General features: G+C 40.0%; 1 protein-coding gene and 1 non-coding gene across 2 annotated transcripts in view; one reads left to right on the top strand and one right to left on the bottom strand.

Moving 5' to 3' along the window:
• The window catches only part of LOC113764831 (cold and drought-regulated protein CORA-like), a 40256-nt gene that overhangs the window by 6816 nt on the left and 14134 nt on the right, over nt 1-19306 (bottom strand). The window lies entirely within an intron of this gene.
• LOC113767183 lies at nt 17842-17948 on the top strand. The gene has a single exon (XR_003467903.1). It is a non-coding gene; the product is annotated as a small nucleolar RNA R71 (small nucleolar RNA).

The following is a 19306-nucleotide window of genomic DNA, read 5'->3' as shown; positions in this document are numbered from 1 at the left end:
ATTCCAATTATTAACTAATAAATAGATTATAACTGTCAAACAAGCGATGACAGTCAACTCCTCCTTACTGTGTCGATGATTGAGGTATGTCCGTCAATCACTACTCTAATTGAGAAATAATCTTAGGTACGCCCATAAGACTTAATACCCCAATTGCCTTACTTATTAGAGAAGTCATATTCTAATCAAATAACACACTACTGAGGTTATTTTAGATTAGCCTGCATATTCTCCTGACACGAATCTAATCATATCAGTTGCCACTATTTTAGAGCAATTAAACAATTACGGATTTAATACTCTAATTGATATCAAGTTGCTAAATTACTTCAACGTCCAGGCCCAAGATATTCAATTAACAAAACAACCATAAATATTACAAACAGAAAATATGCAAATACCAGTAAATAAGAGGAATAAATAAAATTAATTCGATCTCACAATTTTTAGATAAACCAAAACCTCCGTTGTTCCTTGACTAGAAAAAAGGATTTAGTTCATCCCTGATGAGAAAAACCCACACAAAGTTGTAGGAACAGTTGCGGCCATTGTCTTCGATTCAGATGATTCAATTAGTTGGAATGCAGAAAGAAAGAAAAACAAAAAACTACCAAGAATGACTAACTGTCTTCTATCTAAGTCCTCACATATGGTGGACTCCAAGCCACTAAAAGACGAAATTGTCCAAAGCCAAAAAGGAGTCAGAATTGATTGCTACTTTTTCTCCTTATTTTCCTACTATATGGCTATAGGAGTCAACAAAAGGAAAGAGTCCTACTGCTACTAGTCTGCCGTACTTTCCTTATCAGATAAGGAAACAATCTTCAATTTGTTTTCAATTGGTCTCGTGTCTCCTGTTACCACTCAAACTCTTCTGCTAGCTACTGTCAAATTGGCACCTTTTTATGGTATTTTGTTCCACTCTCTGCAATAATTACAAATTTTCAAAAGTGAGTAGAATCTGACAATTAATCCACATTTGGTAAAGTAATAGGGGAAATTAATTACAAAATAAATGACAAAATTGCAATCTATCAATTCCTCCCACACTTAGACCATGCTTGTCCTCAAGTATGAGAACAGCAAACAAACACCAATTCCTGACCCATCTACCTTATTGCCAATATATCAAGAAAAACAACTATCAAGCCTCAATGGTCAAGATCCAAGAAACATCACCTCGGTTAGCTTCTAAACCTCAGACTCCTCCAATTTATGGCTAAATACTCTAAGAAAAAGGAATGGTCGATCAACATTTATCAGCAAATGGTCCAACTATTAACCAAAATCTCAACATAAAATCCATAGATCAGAAGGCTAACTTTAGGCACACATTTATACAACTTACACACTTCTTTTTTGTTTTTATGCTCTTTTTTCTTTTTTTTTCTTTTGGAGTAATAATAGGCTTAGTCTCTAGCCATCAGAGCCTTTTAACGCGAATTTCAATATTTGTCAGGTGAAGAAACCCGGTTACTCAGCTCCTATCGCTACACGACCATGTACTCATAGAAATTACTACTTTTTGATATGAAAATCGACACTTTTGGTGAAGATCCCGGTTACTCAGTAGTAATAACTAGCGGAGTACTGTCAACTTTTATTCACAACCAGGCAACAAAGTAACTCAAAATATCACATTAAATAGCAACAGCTAGCCTCATTTCTTCAAGCATGGAGAACTAAAGTTAATAATTGGACCAATTCACATGAAAATGCCGAAAAGTTAATCCCTATATCTAGAAAAGGTAACCAGAAATCATAAGAGTCACAAAATCATCGATATTCACCAAAGAGATATTTTTGGACTCAACCAAATTAACTTGATACACTTTTATTACTAAAACTTGACAATAGGCAGATTTAAAGTCAACAACCATCATCAATCCTTGGTAGTCACAGATGAGCTGATCACTAATAAAAGTAGAAAGGAAATAAACAAAAAATAGATAGATAACAAAGAAAAAAGAAAAAAATATAGGAAAAACAACTAAAAACTATAAATACTAGTACCACCGCTGTCCCTCCCACACCTAAATTCGACATTGTCCTCAATGGAGATCATAAAGCAAAGAAAGCAAACAGGACAACGAAACTTCCCTGAGTACGTGGTGGAGGGTTTCGAGCGGTTGTGGTGGCCCCTCTGGTGGAGTAATGGCGGTGAGGAGCGGCAGGGGCGGCTGACGTCAAGCGGGGCTGCGGAGTGCGACGGAGGAAAGAAAGGGACAACGAAGGTGGTGGCATTTGAGACGGGCGGTGCTTGTTGAGGTTGAGGCAGCGGCGGCGGAGAAAGAGAGAGAGTTGCGGCGCGCGTTGGTGGGGTTTCGGCCGAAAGGGAAAGACAAGGGAAACAGGGGAGGAAGAAAGGAAGAAAAGAGAAAGAAAGAAAAAGAAGAAAGAAAGAAAAAGAAAGAAAAGAATAAAAAGGAAAAAAAAATGTTCTTCAGATTTTTTTTTTACTTTTTTTTTTTCGAGATACGGTTGTTCAAACATGATGTGGGCACGCCAAGTTTTGTAAAAATATTCTGATCCTGGGGTGATTTTTTGCAAATTAACGCATGCCCTCCTTGTGTGGGCACGCCAAGATTCCACGTTCTGCCGGTGTTGCGAGATGTCGAGGTTTTACCAACATGGCATGGGCACGCCATGTTTTACAAAACTCTCCTGATCATAACGTTGGGACTTACAAATCAACGCATGCCCTCCAGACGTGGGCACGCCACGTTTTCCTATCCTGGTCACCGTTGATGAAAACATCAAGATCAATCAGTAATCAAGTGAGAAACGACGAATTTAAAGCATTGAACAACGAAAAATAAACAAAACCAATATTTGGGTTGCTTCTCAAAAGAGCCTCTCTTTAACGTTTTTGGCTAGACGTTTGACAGGTTGTCAATGTCTGTGCAATAATAAAAATAAACCTAATTGCCAATTAGGATAACCAAAATCCGATTCCAAGTACTAGAGCAGGGACTCTAGGTGTGCAATGGGTTACTTGATTCACTCTGTTCCCGAAGAATTTGCTTGATCTGATATACCCGAATGGGATGGATTTTTCATAAATAATTATTAATTTATAAATAGGGCAAGTAGGGTCGTATCCTCAGGAATTCGGGATATTTGTCTTTTTTTGATGTTCAAAGTAACAATGGGGGATTTTTTTATAGCAATGGCAATAAGTAAATGGTTCGAATAAAAATAAATAACCAACAAAGGATTAAATGACAAATTACTAAAATCAGAGTAATAATAACTAAAGGTCACCAAGAAATAACTTCAGCAATAGTTCATCTAATTGATCATCGATGCAAAGGCAATTCCAATTATTTACTAATAAATAGGTTATAATTTCCAAACAATCGATGACAGTCAACCCCTCCTTACTGTGTCGGTGATTAAGGTATGCCCGTTAATCACTGCTCTAATTGAGAAATAATCTTAGGTACGCCCGTAAGATTTAATTTTTCAATTGCCTTACGTATTAGAAGCTCTATTCTATCTAAATAATGCACTACCAGGGTTATTTTAGATTAGCCTGCGTATTCCCCTAACACAAATCTAATCATGCCAGTTGTTACTATTTCGAGACAATTAAACAATTACGGATTTAATACCTCAATTGACAATAGATTATTAAATCAATTCATTATTCGGATCCAAGACAATCAATTAATTAAATAACCATAAGCACTGCAATCAGGGAATATGCAAATATCAATAAATAAGGGAAAAAGATAAAATTAAATCGATTTCACAATTTTTAGATTTACCAAAATTTCTGTTGTTTCTTGACTAGAAAAGCGGGTTTAGTTCATCCCGGATGCAAAAAACCCATACAAAATTGAAGCAACAGTTGCGGCCATTGAGTCCGAGAATTGGGACAACTCGATTTCGTCCGACTATTGAAAAGATAGCAAAACTACAAAAGGTGATTGATTGTCTTCACCTCGTCTGACATACGAAGAAGGAAAAGAAAACTACTAAGAGCTAAAGAAGAAAAGTCAAAAGCTCAAGCTCCAGGTCATCTGCTAGTTGTCTCCTATTTCTAATTTCTATCTAATGCTCCCTGCTATTGTGCGGCGTTCCTTCTTTTACCCCGAAGAAGAATCCAGCTTTCTTTTCCTTTGAATGCCGTCTTCCGTAAATTACCAAAAAGGGATCGCGTCTTAATATTTCAAAAATACCCCTGGTTTCCTGCTACTCGAACTCTTTCTTGATGACTGTCAAATTGGCACTTGTTATAGTATTTTTGTTCTACTCCCTAAAATAAATGCAAATTGCCAAAAGTGAGTAGAATCTAACAATTAATCCACATCGGATCAGGTAATAGGAAAAATTAATAATAAAATAAATGATAAAATTGCAACCTATCAATTCCCCCCATACCTAAACCATGCTTGCCCTCAAGCATGATAACAGCAAACAAACACCAATATTTGACAATGGCTATTGCTCTATCTACAATATTGCCAAGATACCAAGAAAAAATCATATATCAAACATCAGTGATCAAAATCCGAGAAACATCATCTCGGTTAGCTTCTAAACCACAAACTCCTTCAATTCCAGGTTAACTAATCTAAGAAAAAGGAATGACGTATAACATTTATCAGTAAATAGTTCAACTATTAACCAAAATCTCAACATTAAATTCATAAATCGGCAAGCTGACTTTTATCACACATTAACACAACTTTTACTTTTTCTAATTTTTTTTTATCAATAGCACAAAAGACTTAGTCTCTAGCCATTAGAGCGTTTTGACGCGAACTCCAGCATTTGCTAGATGGAGGAGCCCGGTTACTCAGCCCCTCTTGCTATACGATCACGTACTCATAGAAATTACTACCTTTTGACGCGAGAATCGACACTTTAGGTGAAAATCCCTAGTTACTCAATAGTAACCAATAGTGGAGTATAGGTAACCTTATTTCACAGCCAGATAACACAATAACTCAAAATAATATAACAAAAGAAAACAAAAAAATAGCAGCTAGCCTCATTTTTCAAACATGGAGAACTGAAATTAATAATTGGACCAATTCACATGAAACTGCCAACAATCATTCCCTACGCCTAGGAAAGTTAACCAAAAATCAAAAGAATCAAGCAATCACCGATATTCACCAAAGAGATGTTCTTGGACTCAACCACATTATTTCAATACACTTTTATTATTAAAACTTGGCACTAGTAAAATTAGAGGTAACAATCCAGCAACAAACTTTGGCAGTCATAGGAGAGCTAGACAGATAAATGACAAAAAAGTAAACGAAAACTAGACAAATAACAAACTAAAAGTAAAAGAAAAACATATGAAAACTAAAAACTAGAAAAACTAGCACCATAGCTAATACCCCCCACACCTAAATGACACATTGCCCTCAATAAGATAAATAAACAATAAAAGCAAGTAAAATGGCAACGGGACTTCCCTGAAGTCATCAAAACAGGGGCTAGTTAGGCAGAAATTGAGGTGCAAGACCCGCATGGTGCATGAATGCTGCCAAATTCTGTGTCATGCTATGCACGTTATTATCAATATTGATCATCCGAGCCTTCAGATTTTGAACTTGAGTCCAAAGTTGATTCCAGATATCAGTCCCTGGGGGTGGAGGATGCGGGGCGGAGGTAGACGAGTCGGGGTCATTGCCAGCATAGGACGAACGGGCAAACGAGGATTGAGGGGGGACGCGAGGTGGTCTCGGAGGAGTGAACCGGTAGGAGCCATCGACGTACTCAAGAACTCCCATCCTCTCCAAGCACTCCACATCCAGAAATTTCATTTCAAACGCCAAATGAAGGTCATGATCTTGTAGATTAAGAACCCCCAACTGGACTGCCAAGTGTGTGATGTAGGACCCAAGAATCAGGAGTTTATTTTTCTTTGCTAAAACGGTCTTGAACTGTGCTGCCAACCAACACCCCAAATTCACCTTGACATTGTTTTTCATACACCAGATGAAGAAGAACTCGGGTCGAGAGAGTATACCCGAGCTATCTTTGTGACTCGAGTAACTGTAGGCCAGAAATCGCTGAACATAACGGGCACTAGGATCCTCAAGAAAGGAGCTCCTAGATCTAGAAGGGTCATAGCGTTGCCTATCGACAGACATGTCCCTCCACACCTCGTAATCACATGCACTTTCAACGTATTTGATAGGGTGTTAATTGTTGGTTATTTTATTGTTAATTTCCCCTTTATCCTTGTCAAATATTGTTTTAATTATTAATATTTACTTATATTTGGTATTGGACTCAATTTCAGGAAGTGAAACAGAAAACTACAAAAAGGAGGTACTTTTTGGAGAATATGGAGACTTCTAAATACTCCACAGGCTTGGCCCACATTGCTAAGAAGGACCGGATTTCCATTTCCCTTTTTGCTGACTTGGAGTCCTACCAAGAGTAAACGTAATACAAGGAATGGCGCTGAACCTTCTTTGGAGCATTTGGACTCTCAATTTCGGTGGGACCAGCAAGATAAGAAGCCTTAGTCATTTGGGCTCTTAAAAGAAACAAACGTACAGAGGATTGGTTTTGTTCCTTATCCGGCGGGACCACGGAGAGAAGTGAAGAAATTTGTTTTAGATTAGGAGACAATTCTTTTCCTTTGGCCGCGGCTTTATCTTTGGGGAACTGGGAGTTTTTCCGTGGTTCTTACTTATCGTGTTCCTCTTATCAATCAATAGTTTTAGTTTAGGCTTTTAGAATAGTTTTATTTTTTCTTCTCTTAGCTCTTTCGCATGGTTGTTCTCCATTAATGGAGGACTAACCTCTTAATTCTAGTCAAGGGGACAACTGAAGACTTGGTTCAACAATTACTGTGAGATCGAAATTATTTTAATCGCTTCCTCATTTATTGGTATTTATGTGTTTCCTGTTTTTAATTGTTATAGTCCTTATGTATGATTGATTAATGCGCAATAATTAATTATTCATATAGGCTATTTTGCTAAATAGAGGTAATTGAATCTGTAATTGTTCGTTATCTCTATCTTAGTAGCAACTGGCGTAATTGGGTTTATGTCAGGGGAGCATATGATCTAGCTTAAACAAACCCTCGTAGCGTGTTTGTTGGTTAGGATTGGGCCTTTCTAATTATTAATGCAATCTAGAAATTAAATCCTACGGTCGTACCTAGGGTTATTTTTGGGTTAGAGAAATAGCTAACGGTCGTACCTTAGCTATCGAGAAATTAAGGAAGGGTTGGTTGTTTATCGCGTGCATGACAACTATAACTAATCTATTACTGAATGTGGAATTATCTGTGAATCGATGATCATTGCATGAACCATTTCTGAAGTGTACCCTTGGCTAGAGTTTTCCCTTAATTATTTCTTTGAATTAATTATTTTCTGCAGTTAATTTATTTAGTTAGCATTTAATCCAAAACCGCCCATACTTCGAACTCTAAAAGAAATAAATTATCCCCAGTCCCTGTGGATTCGACCCTGCTTATCACTATCTACAGAAGTTATATTTTATTTAAGCAGGTATTTATTATTGCACAGGTTCGCCACCTGTCAATTTTTGACGCCGTTGCCGGGGACTGGTGCCTGATTAATTTGTTTCTTTTTTAGTTTATCTTGTTTTCATTTTTTTTAATTTATGGCGCTTTCTTTCTTTCTTTCTCTTTTATTCCTCTTTTTCCCCGCTTCTTTCTTCTTCTTCTTTTCTTTTCTTCTTCGACCGAGACCCAAGCCACACCGCGCCGCACGCCGCCTGAGCCCAACGCTGCCGCGCCGTCGCGCGCAGCCTCCCCTGCTCAACCTCCACCAGCTCCACTCTCTCGACCACCTCCACCTCTCAACCTCTACCAGCTCGCCATCGCCGCCGCCGTCCAGCCCTGAGCTCCACCGCACGGTCGCTCCCACCACTGCAGCAGATCCAGCTCAGCCGCCTGCCCACGCCCACAGCCCAGCACCGCAACAGCTTGCTGCTGCCTCCAACCCCACACGACGCACAGCGCCCGAACTGCCATCGCCGTTCGCCGCTCGCCGCCAGTCTCCCAGCTCCCCCTCTGCGCTCTCTCCACTTCGTGAACCAGCCGCACTTAAGCTCACCTCCACCAGCTCTCCCTCGCACGCCACTAGCTGCTCCGCTGCTCGCTCCATTCCCACCTGTCCAAATTGACAGGTGGAGGTATTGAACCTTCAACTTCGATTAGTATTTTTTTTTCTGGTTCTGCTTTTGCTAGATTTTGCGCTTGTGTGTCTGGGTTTCTTGTTGGATAACAGAGGGGGTTGTTGTGGGCATTTTCTAGGGTGAATTTTGGACAGATTTGGGTCTAATTGCTACCATATGTGGGGATATTTTCTGATATTTGTTGAATTGTTGGCCTTCTGACCTTCCCTGTGTGTATACCAGTGGTACTGGTTGGAGTGTTTTGTTTACATTCATTGATTTTATGTGGTCGCCTGTCTGATTGCGAGCTAATGACCTTGTACTTCTGTTGTTGTTCGCATTTTCACCTGTGGCTGCTGAAATTGACAATTTCTGGGGTCATTTGCTACTTTTCACAGGTTGGATTTCTTGTTGGATCCAAGAGGGTGATAATTTGGGCATTTTCTAAGGTCAATTTTGGGACAAAATTACGTTTATTTGCTGCTTCGTTTGGGGATATTTTCTGGCATCGATTACATTATTGAGTTGGCCATTTGCTTTAGTTTTTCCCTGTGACTCACCAGTGGTACTGGTTGAGATTTTTGGCCTATCGTTGTGGCTCCTATTTGAAGATTCTTGCTTATTTGAAAGTTTAAGTTCTTGTGATTGGGTTGCTGCCGTTGAATTTAATTCTTTCATGTCTGTGCACCAGTGGTACTGGTTGCAGTGTTGCTTTCCATTTCTTAATCCTCTGTGCTGGACTGCCTATTCGATTCTTGAGTTTTGGTGCCTGAACTGTCTCTCGATTCTTACCATTAGTTGCTGGAATTGCTGGTTTCTTGGCCAAATTGCTAATTTTCAGCGTTTGACTTGGGTATTTGACTGTCCAACTGGTGACATTTGTTGCGTTTCACTCGTTTCAATCAATTGAATTCATTGCTCTGTTGGTATCCCTGTTGGTATCACTTGAGTTCTATTTTGCTAGTTTCTGTCTTGCGTCCTTTGAAGTGCCTTTGGTTGGGTATTTTCTGCGTTTGTTTGTTGAATTGGAGGGCTACTGTGCCACGTCCTTTGCTTATTGCTGTTGGTGGCGTCTAATTGACTTGCTGGGAGTATTTTACCTATTGATTTCAATTGCTAAATCTTTAGAACATTTGTTGCGATTTTGGGTAGAATTGGGTTCATTTGTTGAGATTTGTTGATTTATTTATACTCTATTACCGCTTCTAGTCTGTTTGATCGCCATATTCGTTGGAATTGACTGCGTTCAAGCACATTGTTGGACGTCCTCGGCCATTGATTGAAACTGCTGCATTGTCTAGAAATTTGCTGGTTTGAAGTTCTCTGTTGCACTCTAGTTCGCCTGGATCAAGACGCACGTCGGAGCTCTCCTTCCCTCTACAATCTTTCACTGCCGCGCACTACCGTAGCACCATTTTCACTCCACCGTTCCCACCTATTCCATAGCCGCCCGAGACCTTCCACCACGTATTCAGGGAAGTGTAGTTGTCCTATTCGCTTTCTTTACTTTATGATCTCCATTGAGGACAATGTCGGATTTAGGTGTGGGGGGGAGAGCTGTGGTACAGCTGGTATTTCTGGTGTTCAGCTTTTAGTTTTTTTCTTTTCCTTTATTTTCGTTGTTATTTGTTCTATTTTTCGTTTATTTCCTTTTCTTTCTTCCTAGTGGTCAATTTTTTATTTGAATACCAAGTTTGATGTTGGATTGTTGTCTCTAATTCTGCTATTGCTAAGTGTTATTAATAAAAAGGTATCAAGTTGATGTGGTTGAGTTCAGGAATATCTCTTTGGTGAATATCAATAATTGCTTAACTTTTTCTATTTTTGGTTAACTTTTCTAAGCATGGGGAATGATTGTTGGCATTTTTCATGTGAATAGGTCCAATTATTAATTTTAGTTCTCCATATTTGGAAATTTGAGGTTAGCTGCTGTTATTTTTGTGTTATTTTAGTTATTGTGCTACATGGTTGTAAATAAGAGTTGACTGTACTCCGCTAGTAGTTACTACTGAGTAACCGGGGATTTTCACCTAAAGTGTTGATTTTCGCGTCAAAAGGTAGTAGTTGCTATGAGTGCGTGGTCCCGTAGCAATTAGAGTTGAGTAACCGGGCTCCTCCATCCGTCAAATGTTGGAGTTCGCGTCAAAAGGCTCTAAGGGCTATAGACTAAGTCTTTTGTTACTCAAAAAAAAAAAATGAAAAAAATGAAAAAAAATAAAGATTGTATTAGTATGTGAATAAGTCAGCTTGCCGGTTTGTGATCTTAATGTCGAGATTTTGGTTAATAGTTGGACCATTTGCTGATAAATGTGAGCAACCATTCCTTTTTCTTAGATTAGTTTGCTTTAAATTGGAGGAGTTGGTGGTTGAGAAGCTAACCGGAGTGGTTTTTCTTGGATCTTAACTGTGATGCTTGATATATGTTTTTCTGGGTATCTTGGCAATATGATAGTTAGAGCAATAGCCATTGTCAAATTTTGGTATTCAATTGCTGTTCTTATGCTTGAGGGCAAGCATGATTTAGGTGTGGGGGGAATTGATAGGGTGTTAATTGTTGGTTATTTTATTGTTAATTTCCCCTTTATCCTTGCCAAATATTGTTTTAATTATTAATATTTACTTATATTTGGTATTGGACTCAATTTCAGGAAGTGAAACAGAAAACTACAAAAAGGAGGTACTTTTTGGAGAATATGGAGACTTCTAAATACTCCACAGGCTTGGCCCACATTGCTAAGAAGGACCGGATTTCCATTTCCCTTTTTGCTGACTAGGAGTCCTACCAAGAGTAAACGTAATACAAGGAATGGCGCTGAACCTTCTTTGGAGCATTTGGACTCTCAATTTCGGTGGGACCAGCAAGATAAGAAGCCTTAGTCATTTGGGCTCTTAAAAGAAACAAACGTACAGAGGATTGGTTTTGTTCCTTATCCGGCGGGACCACGGAGAGAAGTGAAGAAATTTGTTTTAGATTAGGAGACAATTCTTTTCCTTTGGCCGCGGCTTTATCTTTGGGGAATTGGGAGTTTTTCCGTGGTTCTTACTTATCGTGTTCCTCTTATCAATCAATAGTTTTAGTTTAGGCTTTTAGCATAGTTTTATTTTTTCTTCTCTTAGCTCTTTCGCATGGTTGTTCTCCATTAATGAAGGACTAACCTCTTAATTCTAGTCAAGGGGACAACTGAAGACTTGGTTCAACAATTACTGTGAGATCGAAATTATTTTAATCGCTTCCTCATTTATTGGTATTTATGTGTTTCCTATTTTTAATTGTTATAGTCCTTATGTATGATTGATTAGTGCGCAATAATTAATTATTCATATAGGCTATTTTGCTAAATAGAAGTAATTGAATCCGTAATTGTTCGTTATCTCTATCTTAGTAGCAACTGGCGTAATTGGGTTTATGTCAGGGGAGCATATGATCTAGCTTAAACAAACCCTCGTAGCGTGTTTGTTGGTTAGGATTGGGCCTTTCTAATTATTAATGCAATCTAGAAATTAAATCCTACGGTCGTACCTAGGGTTATTTTTGGGTTAGAGAAATAGCTAACGGTCGTACCTTAGCTATCGAGAAATTAGGGAAGGGTTGGTTGTTTATCGCGTGCATGACAACTATAACTAATCTATTACTGAATGTGGAATTATCTGTGAATCGATGATCAGTGCATGAACCATTTCTGAAGTGTACCCTTGGCTAGAGTTTTCCCTTAATTATTTCTTTGAATTAATTATTTTCTGCAGTTAATTTATTTAGTTAGCATTTAATCCAAAACCGCCCATACTTCGAACTCTAAAAGAAATAAATTATCCCCAGTCCCTGTGGATTCGACCTTGCTTATCACTATCTACAGAAGTTATATTTTATTTAAGCAGGTATTTATTATTGCACAGGTTCGGCACCTGTCAGTATTCCCTAGTCTCAGCATACTCCCGAATGATGAATCCAAATGCCAAATTAAACTTGGTAATGGAGAAGTTGAACTCCTGACCCATTAGACGGAAATGAATGACATTCAGGGTATTAACAGTTTACCTCATAGGCAACTCAAACTCAAAAGTGGAGTAAAACTCCCTAATCAGCTCGACAAAGGCGGGACAGAAGATATCACGATAAGGGCGCCACCCGATGGCGGTAAACATCTGCTCGACCTCCTCCCGTATACCTAGGGCAATCATAGCAAGTTTCTCACAACACTTGCAGGATTTGATACGCCGCTCACAAACTTTAGCCTATCTCTGCTGATCGGCAGGTCTAGTGAAATTTAAATACCCCCCAAAGTGAGTGAGGACATTCACATGAGCACCAATACCCCTACCTAAGCGGGTTCGGACACTACAAGAGGAGGGTTGGTTGGTCGGTGCATTCACTGGAATAGAGGGTTGGGGTGGGGGTTGAGATTGAGAGGCTCTAGACTTAGAAGATGATTTTGGTCTCACCATGGTCGTGAGCAATCAACCCAATCAAGAATCTGGCAAATGTATTGGCCCAATAAAGCAAAAGTCACAACTATGTGTAAGGCAACAATCACTGAATAAACACTGGCATCTCTCAACTGAACAATTGACTGCAAAGCTAGTCCACCCAAATCTTCAACAAATGTCCCCCCTTGACAAATTAAGTGCACAACTCAACCAACCGAAATCGCAGCAAAAACCTCAAGAAGTGAACAATTCAAGCAATAATAGTTCAGTAAGTTGACAATAGCACCTTAATAAAAAGAAAAACGCTCAGCTGTCAATCAGATAGTCACCCAAATAGCAACCTAAGTCAGCAGCCAAATTGTCACCAACAATTCAATCAACTGCCACCAGCTTCGACAAACAAATCAAGCGCCACAGGTTACCCAATTCAACAGGCAATAGCAGGACTGATTAACCAAAGTCACAACAGAAACCTCAAGGAAATTGGCAATTTAAATCGACTGGCAATTTAAATCGACCGGCAAAGCACTTGAAAGCAAAGAAATCAACTAATAATGTCGTACTCAACCCAATAAGCACTGTTGGCTCTCAACTGGGCAATAAATACAACCACAATAGCAGCGAATCTCCCAAACAATGTAACTCAACCCAACCAAGAAATAAACCCAATTAGACACAACCGGATGGCGACTAATTCAACTCAATTCAACCAACTGGGCAATTAAATTGTCCCACAATTAAACCCAAGAAAAAAGTCGTCAAACAGAGAGGTAGGAGTTTAAGAGGGGTGAATACCTCCACCGTAGATAGTGGCCAAGCAAAAGCTCTGGTAGAGACTGATGGCGGCGCAGAGAGGGAGACAGAGGTGGTGGCGCTCTGTCGTGGCTTCGCGTGGGAGACAGACGGCGTTGGCGTTTGATGTCGTGCGGCGCACGAGCAGTGATGGCGTCCCGGTAGCGGTTGGTGCCGTGGGTAGAGAGTGAGGGAGAGGAGGCGAGCGGCTAGCCGGTGGCGTCACTGGCGGTGGACGATGCTGCCAAAAGAAAATGCAGCGGCGGATAAAGGCGCGAAGGAAGTCACGGTTCGCGATAGGCGGCGTGCGCAGAGGACGGCGGCTAGCGACGTCAGCGCTGATCTGGTGAGGTAAGGGAGCGACCGAGGCTACGGTCGCACGCTTAGTGGCCGTCCGTGGGCTACAGGCGGCAGATGAAAAGGCGGCGACGATGGAAGAGAGGAGGAGGAGCGGACGGCGGCCGAACAACGCGCGAGCGACGCGCGAGGTTGGACGGGAGTGTGTGTTAGTCGCTTGGCGAGGTGGAGGAGGAAGAGAAAGTGGCGGCGTGTGAAGGGAAGAAGGTAATCGGGGAAGAAGAAAAAAAGAAAAGAAAAAGGAAAAAGAAAAAAAATAATAAAATAGTTTTTCTTTTTTTTTTTTGATTGGAAAATCACAAACTAGGGTCAAACGGAAAGACCCTCCTTTTTTTGAAATTTTATTTATTTATTAATTAAATTTTTTTAAATTCTTTTTTTTTAAAAAAATTTATTATATTATTAATATTAGCATTAACAAAATTTATTTTCAAAAATTTAACATTTGAGATTAAAATGACCGCGAAATTGTTCAAAGTTAGAGTGTCTACCTTTCCCGCGAACATGACGCGGGCAAGTCAAGAAGGCAAGAATCTTTCTGATGAAGAGCTCTCCATATGACTCGACGTGGACACGTTATAAGGGCAAGAACCCTTCTGACGAAGAGCTCTACATGTGACTCGCCGCGGGCACGTCATGAGAGTATGGACTCTTTTAACCAAGTGTCGAGAAGTTACACCTTGCCACGCGCTCAGTTGACGCGGGTGCGTCAAGTCAGAGTGATACCTACGAATCAATGGTTCATTCTCCTCCACCACTGGAATGCGGCTCAAATGGTCGGCTATTAGATTCTCTGAGCCTCTTTTATCTCTTATCTCCAAGTCGAACTCTTGCAGGAACAATATCCACCTTATGAGCCTCAGTTTCGCATCCTTTTTGGTCATTAGGTACCGTAACGCTGCATGATCGGAAAACACAATAACTTTAGCACCTAACAGATATGACCTAAATTTTTCTAAGGCAAAGATAACCGAAAGAAGCTTCTTCTCAGTAGTGGAATAATTTAGTTGAACGCCATTCAAGGCCCTGGATGCATAGTAGATGACGTGAGCTGCCTTTCCCACTCTTTGCCCTAACACAGCTCCAACTGCATGGTCACTGGCGTCACACATGATCTCAAAGGGTAAACTTCAGTCCGGGGGTTGGATGATAGGGGGTGAGGTCAACAGCTTCTTTAACCTGTCGAAAACTCTCTCACACTTGTCATCGAACTAAAAAAGCCACATCTTTTTGTAAAAGCTGGAATAACGGGGCTCCAATTTTTGAGAAATCATTGATGAACTTTCGATAAAAACCTACATGTCCAAGAAAAGAGTGCACTTCCCGCATACTCGCGGGGTAATGTAAAGCAGATATTATGTCTATTTTAGCCCTGTCAACCTCAATACCTTTAGAAGACACAACATGACCTAAGACTATCCCATGATCAACCACAAAATGACATTTTTCCAATTAAGTACAAGATTAGTCTCTATACATCTCATCAGGATCAAATTCAGGTTATTTAGACAAGTATCGAAACTATCACCATACACACTGAAATCGTCCATGAAAACTTCAATAATTTTCTCTACATATTCTGAAAAGATGCTTACCATACATTTTTGGAATGTTGCAGGTGCATTGCACAACCCGAATAGCATCCGTCTATATGCAAAGGTTCCGAACGGACACGTGCATGTCATCTTCTCTTGATCTTCTGGTGCGATTGCTATCTGAAAATATCCTGAAAATCCATTCAAGAAACAATAGCAAGCCCTACAAGCTAAACGCTCAACGATTTGGTCAATGAAAGGAAGAGGAAAATGATCTTTTTTCGAGACAGCGTTCAATCTGCGGTAGTCAATACACTGTCGCCATCCGGTAGGTTTGCGCACTGGCACAAGTTCACCCGTTTGGTTGGCCTCCACTGTCACTCCTGCTTTCTTCGGAATGACCTGTATCGGGTTCACCCAAGGGCTATCTGATATTACAAAGATGATCCCCACATCGAGCAACTTCAATATCTCTTTCTTCACCACTTCCATCATGAGGGAGTTGAGTCTCCTTTGAACTTGCCGTATAGGTTTGGCGTCCTCCTCCAACCTCATTCGATGCGTACAGATGGAAGGGCTGATCCCCTTAATGTTGGCGATGGTCCATCCTATTGCCTCCTTATGTTCTCAAGGATTCGGATTAGCTTCTCCTCTTGGGTTTCTGAGAGTACAGCTGAGATAATCACCGGGAGTGTTTTGTTGTCGCCCAGATATGCATATTTTAAGTGATTCGACAGGGATTTCAACTCCAACACAGGTGCCTGCACCACAAATGGTAGTACCCTCTGGTGAGATTCGAGAATGAAAATTGATGAGACTTCATACCTTTTTGTTGTGGTCGGCAACGAGTGTAATGCCCCTAGTATGCATCTCAAATCTTCACTCCACTCTACCTCAGGAGTTGTCTCCAACTCGAGGTGCTTGGTTAAAGCAACCTCCAACTCGTCCCTGCCAACAGTTTCAAATACTTCCTGCACCGCAGGGTCAATAGAACTCATAAAAAAAATATAGCTAAAGTTAAAGTTTGAGGGATATTTCATAGTATCAAATATATTAAAAAGAACAATTTTCTCATTAAATTCCATGGACAAGGTACCCTTATTAATATCAATTTTAGTCTGTGCTATACTCAAAAAGGGTCTACCTAATAGCAAAGGTGAGAGATCAGGTGAATGATCATCATCCATGTCAAGTACATAAAAGTCAGTTGGGAATACCAAATCATTGATTTTGACCAACACATCCTCAACTAACCCATTATGGTATGCATTAGTTCGATCAACTAATTGGATTATTATCTCAGTTTCTTTTAATGGACCAAGGTTCAGAGAACCATAGATAAATTTTGGCATTACATTGATCGATGCTCCTAGGTCTAATATGACTTTTCCAATCAGGGTGTTGCCTATCCTACAGGAAATGATAAACATACCTGAGTTTTCGCACTTAGGTGGGAGATTCCTTTGTAGAATTGCTGACACATTCTCCCCCACGATGACTCTTTCATCTCCCCTCAGTCTCCTTCGATTGACGCACAAGTTCCTTAAAAATTTTACATATTTCGGCACTTGTTTGATTGCGTCTAATAGGGGAATATTGATCTCTACCTTGCGGAACACCTCCAAGATCTCCTTTTTCTTATCCTATCTCCTCGGTTTCTCCAACCTGCTAGGGAAAGGAGGCGGGTGAGTTTTGAACTCAATGATCGGGTCAAGGAGTACTACTGAATTTGTGCTATTACCACCCTCCTTCTCAAGCTCGTTCTCAATCTTTTCCACATACTTGTCCTTTGGAATCGTAGGTTCAGGCTCCTGAATTTTCTTCCCGCTCCTTAGGGTCATCGCACTTACATTCTTTTCAATTCAAGTTGAGACGGCAATTTACCTTGGACTAGGGACTCTAAACGATTGATGTTATGGCCATTTGATTCATCTGATTTTGCATGGATTGCATCTAACTCATTTGATTTCTTATATTCTGTAGTTTGGCATCCGTCTTTTGTTGATGTTACCCGGTGGTAGCCATCAGTTGTTTCATCATCTCTTCCAAAGATGGACTAGAACTCGGTGGAAGAAGTGGTGGTTGAGGTTGGTACTGCTGCTGGTACCCTTGTTGTCTATGTGGCACAAAGTTAGACTGCTTGTTCCTTCCATAACTGAGGTTGGGATGATCTCTCGAACCAGGGTTGTAGGTACTTGAATATGGGTCATATTGCTTCCTTGGCGCCGGCGCATGGCCAGCCATGTTTACGTGTTTTGCATTTTCTTCTTGAACTAGCGGACACATCTCCGTAGTATGATCCAAGGCAGCGCATACCCCACATACTTTGGCTTGTGAAGCATTTCCCACAGCTAGTTGTCGCACAAAAAATGTCAATTCGGAGAGTTACTGTTGGATAGAGGAGGTTTCTACCTCATTCATCTTACGCGTCGGGACATCCTCTCTCGAACCAAACTGCTGTGAATTCTCAACCATTCCTTCAATCAACTCCCATGCTTCTTGAGGAGTCTTGTTCACCAATGCTCCTCCACTTGCATTATCGATTATGCTTTTGTCCCTAAAGAGTAACCCATCATAGAAATATTGGATGAGCAGTTGCTCACTTATCTGATACTGAGGGCACTTGATGCATAATTTCTTGAATCGCTCCCAGTAATCATAGAGCGACTCCTCTAGATGCTGTTTAATGCCGCATATCTCATTCCTTAGACTTACAGCTCGAGACGCGAGGAAATATTTGTCTAAGAATTTTTTCTTCAGTTGGTCCCATGTGATGATACTACCTGGTGGTAGGAAGTACAGTCAGTTTTTTGCAGAGTCCTTCAAGGAGAAGGGGAATACCCTCATTATCTGCTCTTCTGTAATCCCCGGGGGTTTCATGCTATTGCAGACGACATCAAATTCTTGCAATTGCTTGTAAGGCTCTTCACCTAATAAACCATGAAAAGACGAAAAGAGATGAATTGATCAGATTTTAATTCAAATGGAGTGTTATCATCTAAACTTGAGAAAGTAATACACAAAGGCTGCTGATTTAAATCACGAGCAGCCAACTCCCTTAGTGTTCGTGCATTCGCTATAGTAACTTCCTATTGATCCGAGTCACTCAAAGTATCACTAAGTGAATCTGTTGGTTCAACTTCTGGCTCAGAACTCAGAGATGCAGCACTGGAGTGCTCTTCTCTGAGTTATCTGGTCTCTTTTCTTGTTCTACGTGCAGTCTTCTCTATCTCGGGGTCAAAAATTAGTTCACCTGTACGAGAAGAATGAGGCATACACTCGAAAAGCACTAGAAAATTAGAACAAAAGTGAACTTAAAAAGAAAAAAAATAACTGACGCTAGTCCCCGGCAACGGCGCCAAAAATTGACAGGTTGTCGATGCTTTTGCAATAATAAAAATAAACCTAATTGCCAATTAAGATAACGAAAACTCGATTCCAAATACTGGAGTAGGGACTCTACGTGTGCAATGAATTACTTGATTCACCATGTTCCCGAAGAGTTTGCTTGATCCGATATACCCGAATAGAATGATTTTTTCACAAATAATTATTAATTTGTAAACAGGGCAAGTAGAGTCGTATCCTCAAGGATTAGGGATATTTGTCTCTTTTTTATGTTCAAAGTAACAATGGGAGATTTGTTATAGCAATGACAATAAGTAAATGGTTCGAATAAAAATAAATAGCCAACAAAAGATTAAATAATAAATTAATAAAATCAGAGTAATAATAACTAAAGGTCTAACTAAGAAATAACTTCAGTAATGGTTCACCTAATTGATCATCGATGCAAAGGCAATTCTAATTATTTACTAATAAATAGGTTATAACTGCCAAACAATCGATGACAGTCAACCCCTCCTTACTGTGTCGGTAATTAAGATATGCCCGTTAATCACTGCTCTAATTGAGAAATAATCTTAGGTACGCCCGTAAGATTTAATTTTCCAATTGTCTTACGTATTAGAGGAGTCCTATTCTAACCAAATAACACACTACCAGGGTTATTTTAGATTAGTCTGCGTATTCCCCTGACACAAATCTAATTATGTCAGTTGTCACTATTT

The sequence above is a fragment of the Coffea eugenioides genome, chromosome 3 (assembly GCF_003713205.1).
Source record: "Coffea eugenioides isolate CCC68of chromosome 3, Ceug_1.0, whole genome shotgun sequence".
Classification (NCBI taxonomy): domain Eukaryota; kingdom Viridiplantae; phylum Streptophyta; class Magnoliopsida; order Gentianales; family Rubiaceae; genus Coffea; species Coffea eugenioides.
The sequence above is the reverse complement of the archived record's forward strand: the minus strand, read 5'-3'. Positions and strand labels throughout refer to the sequence as shown.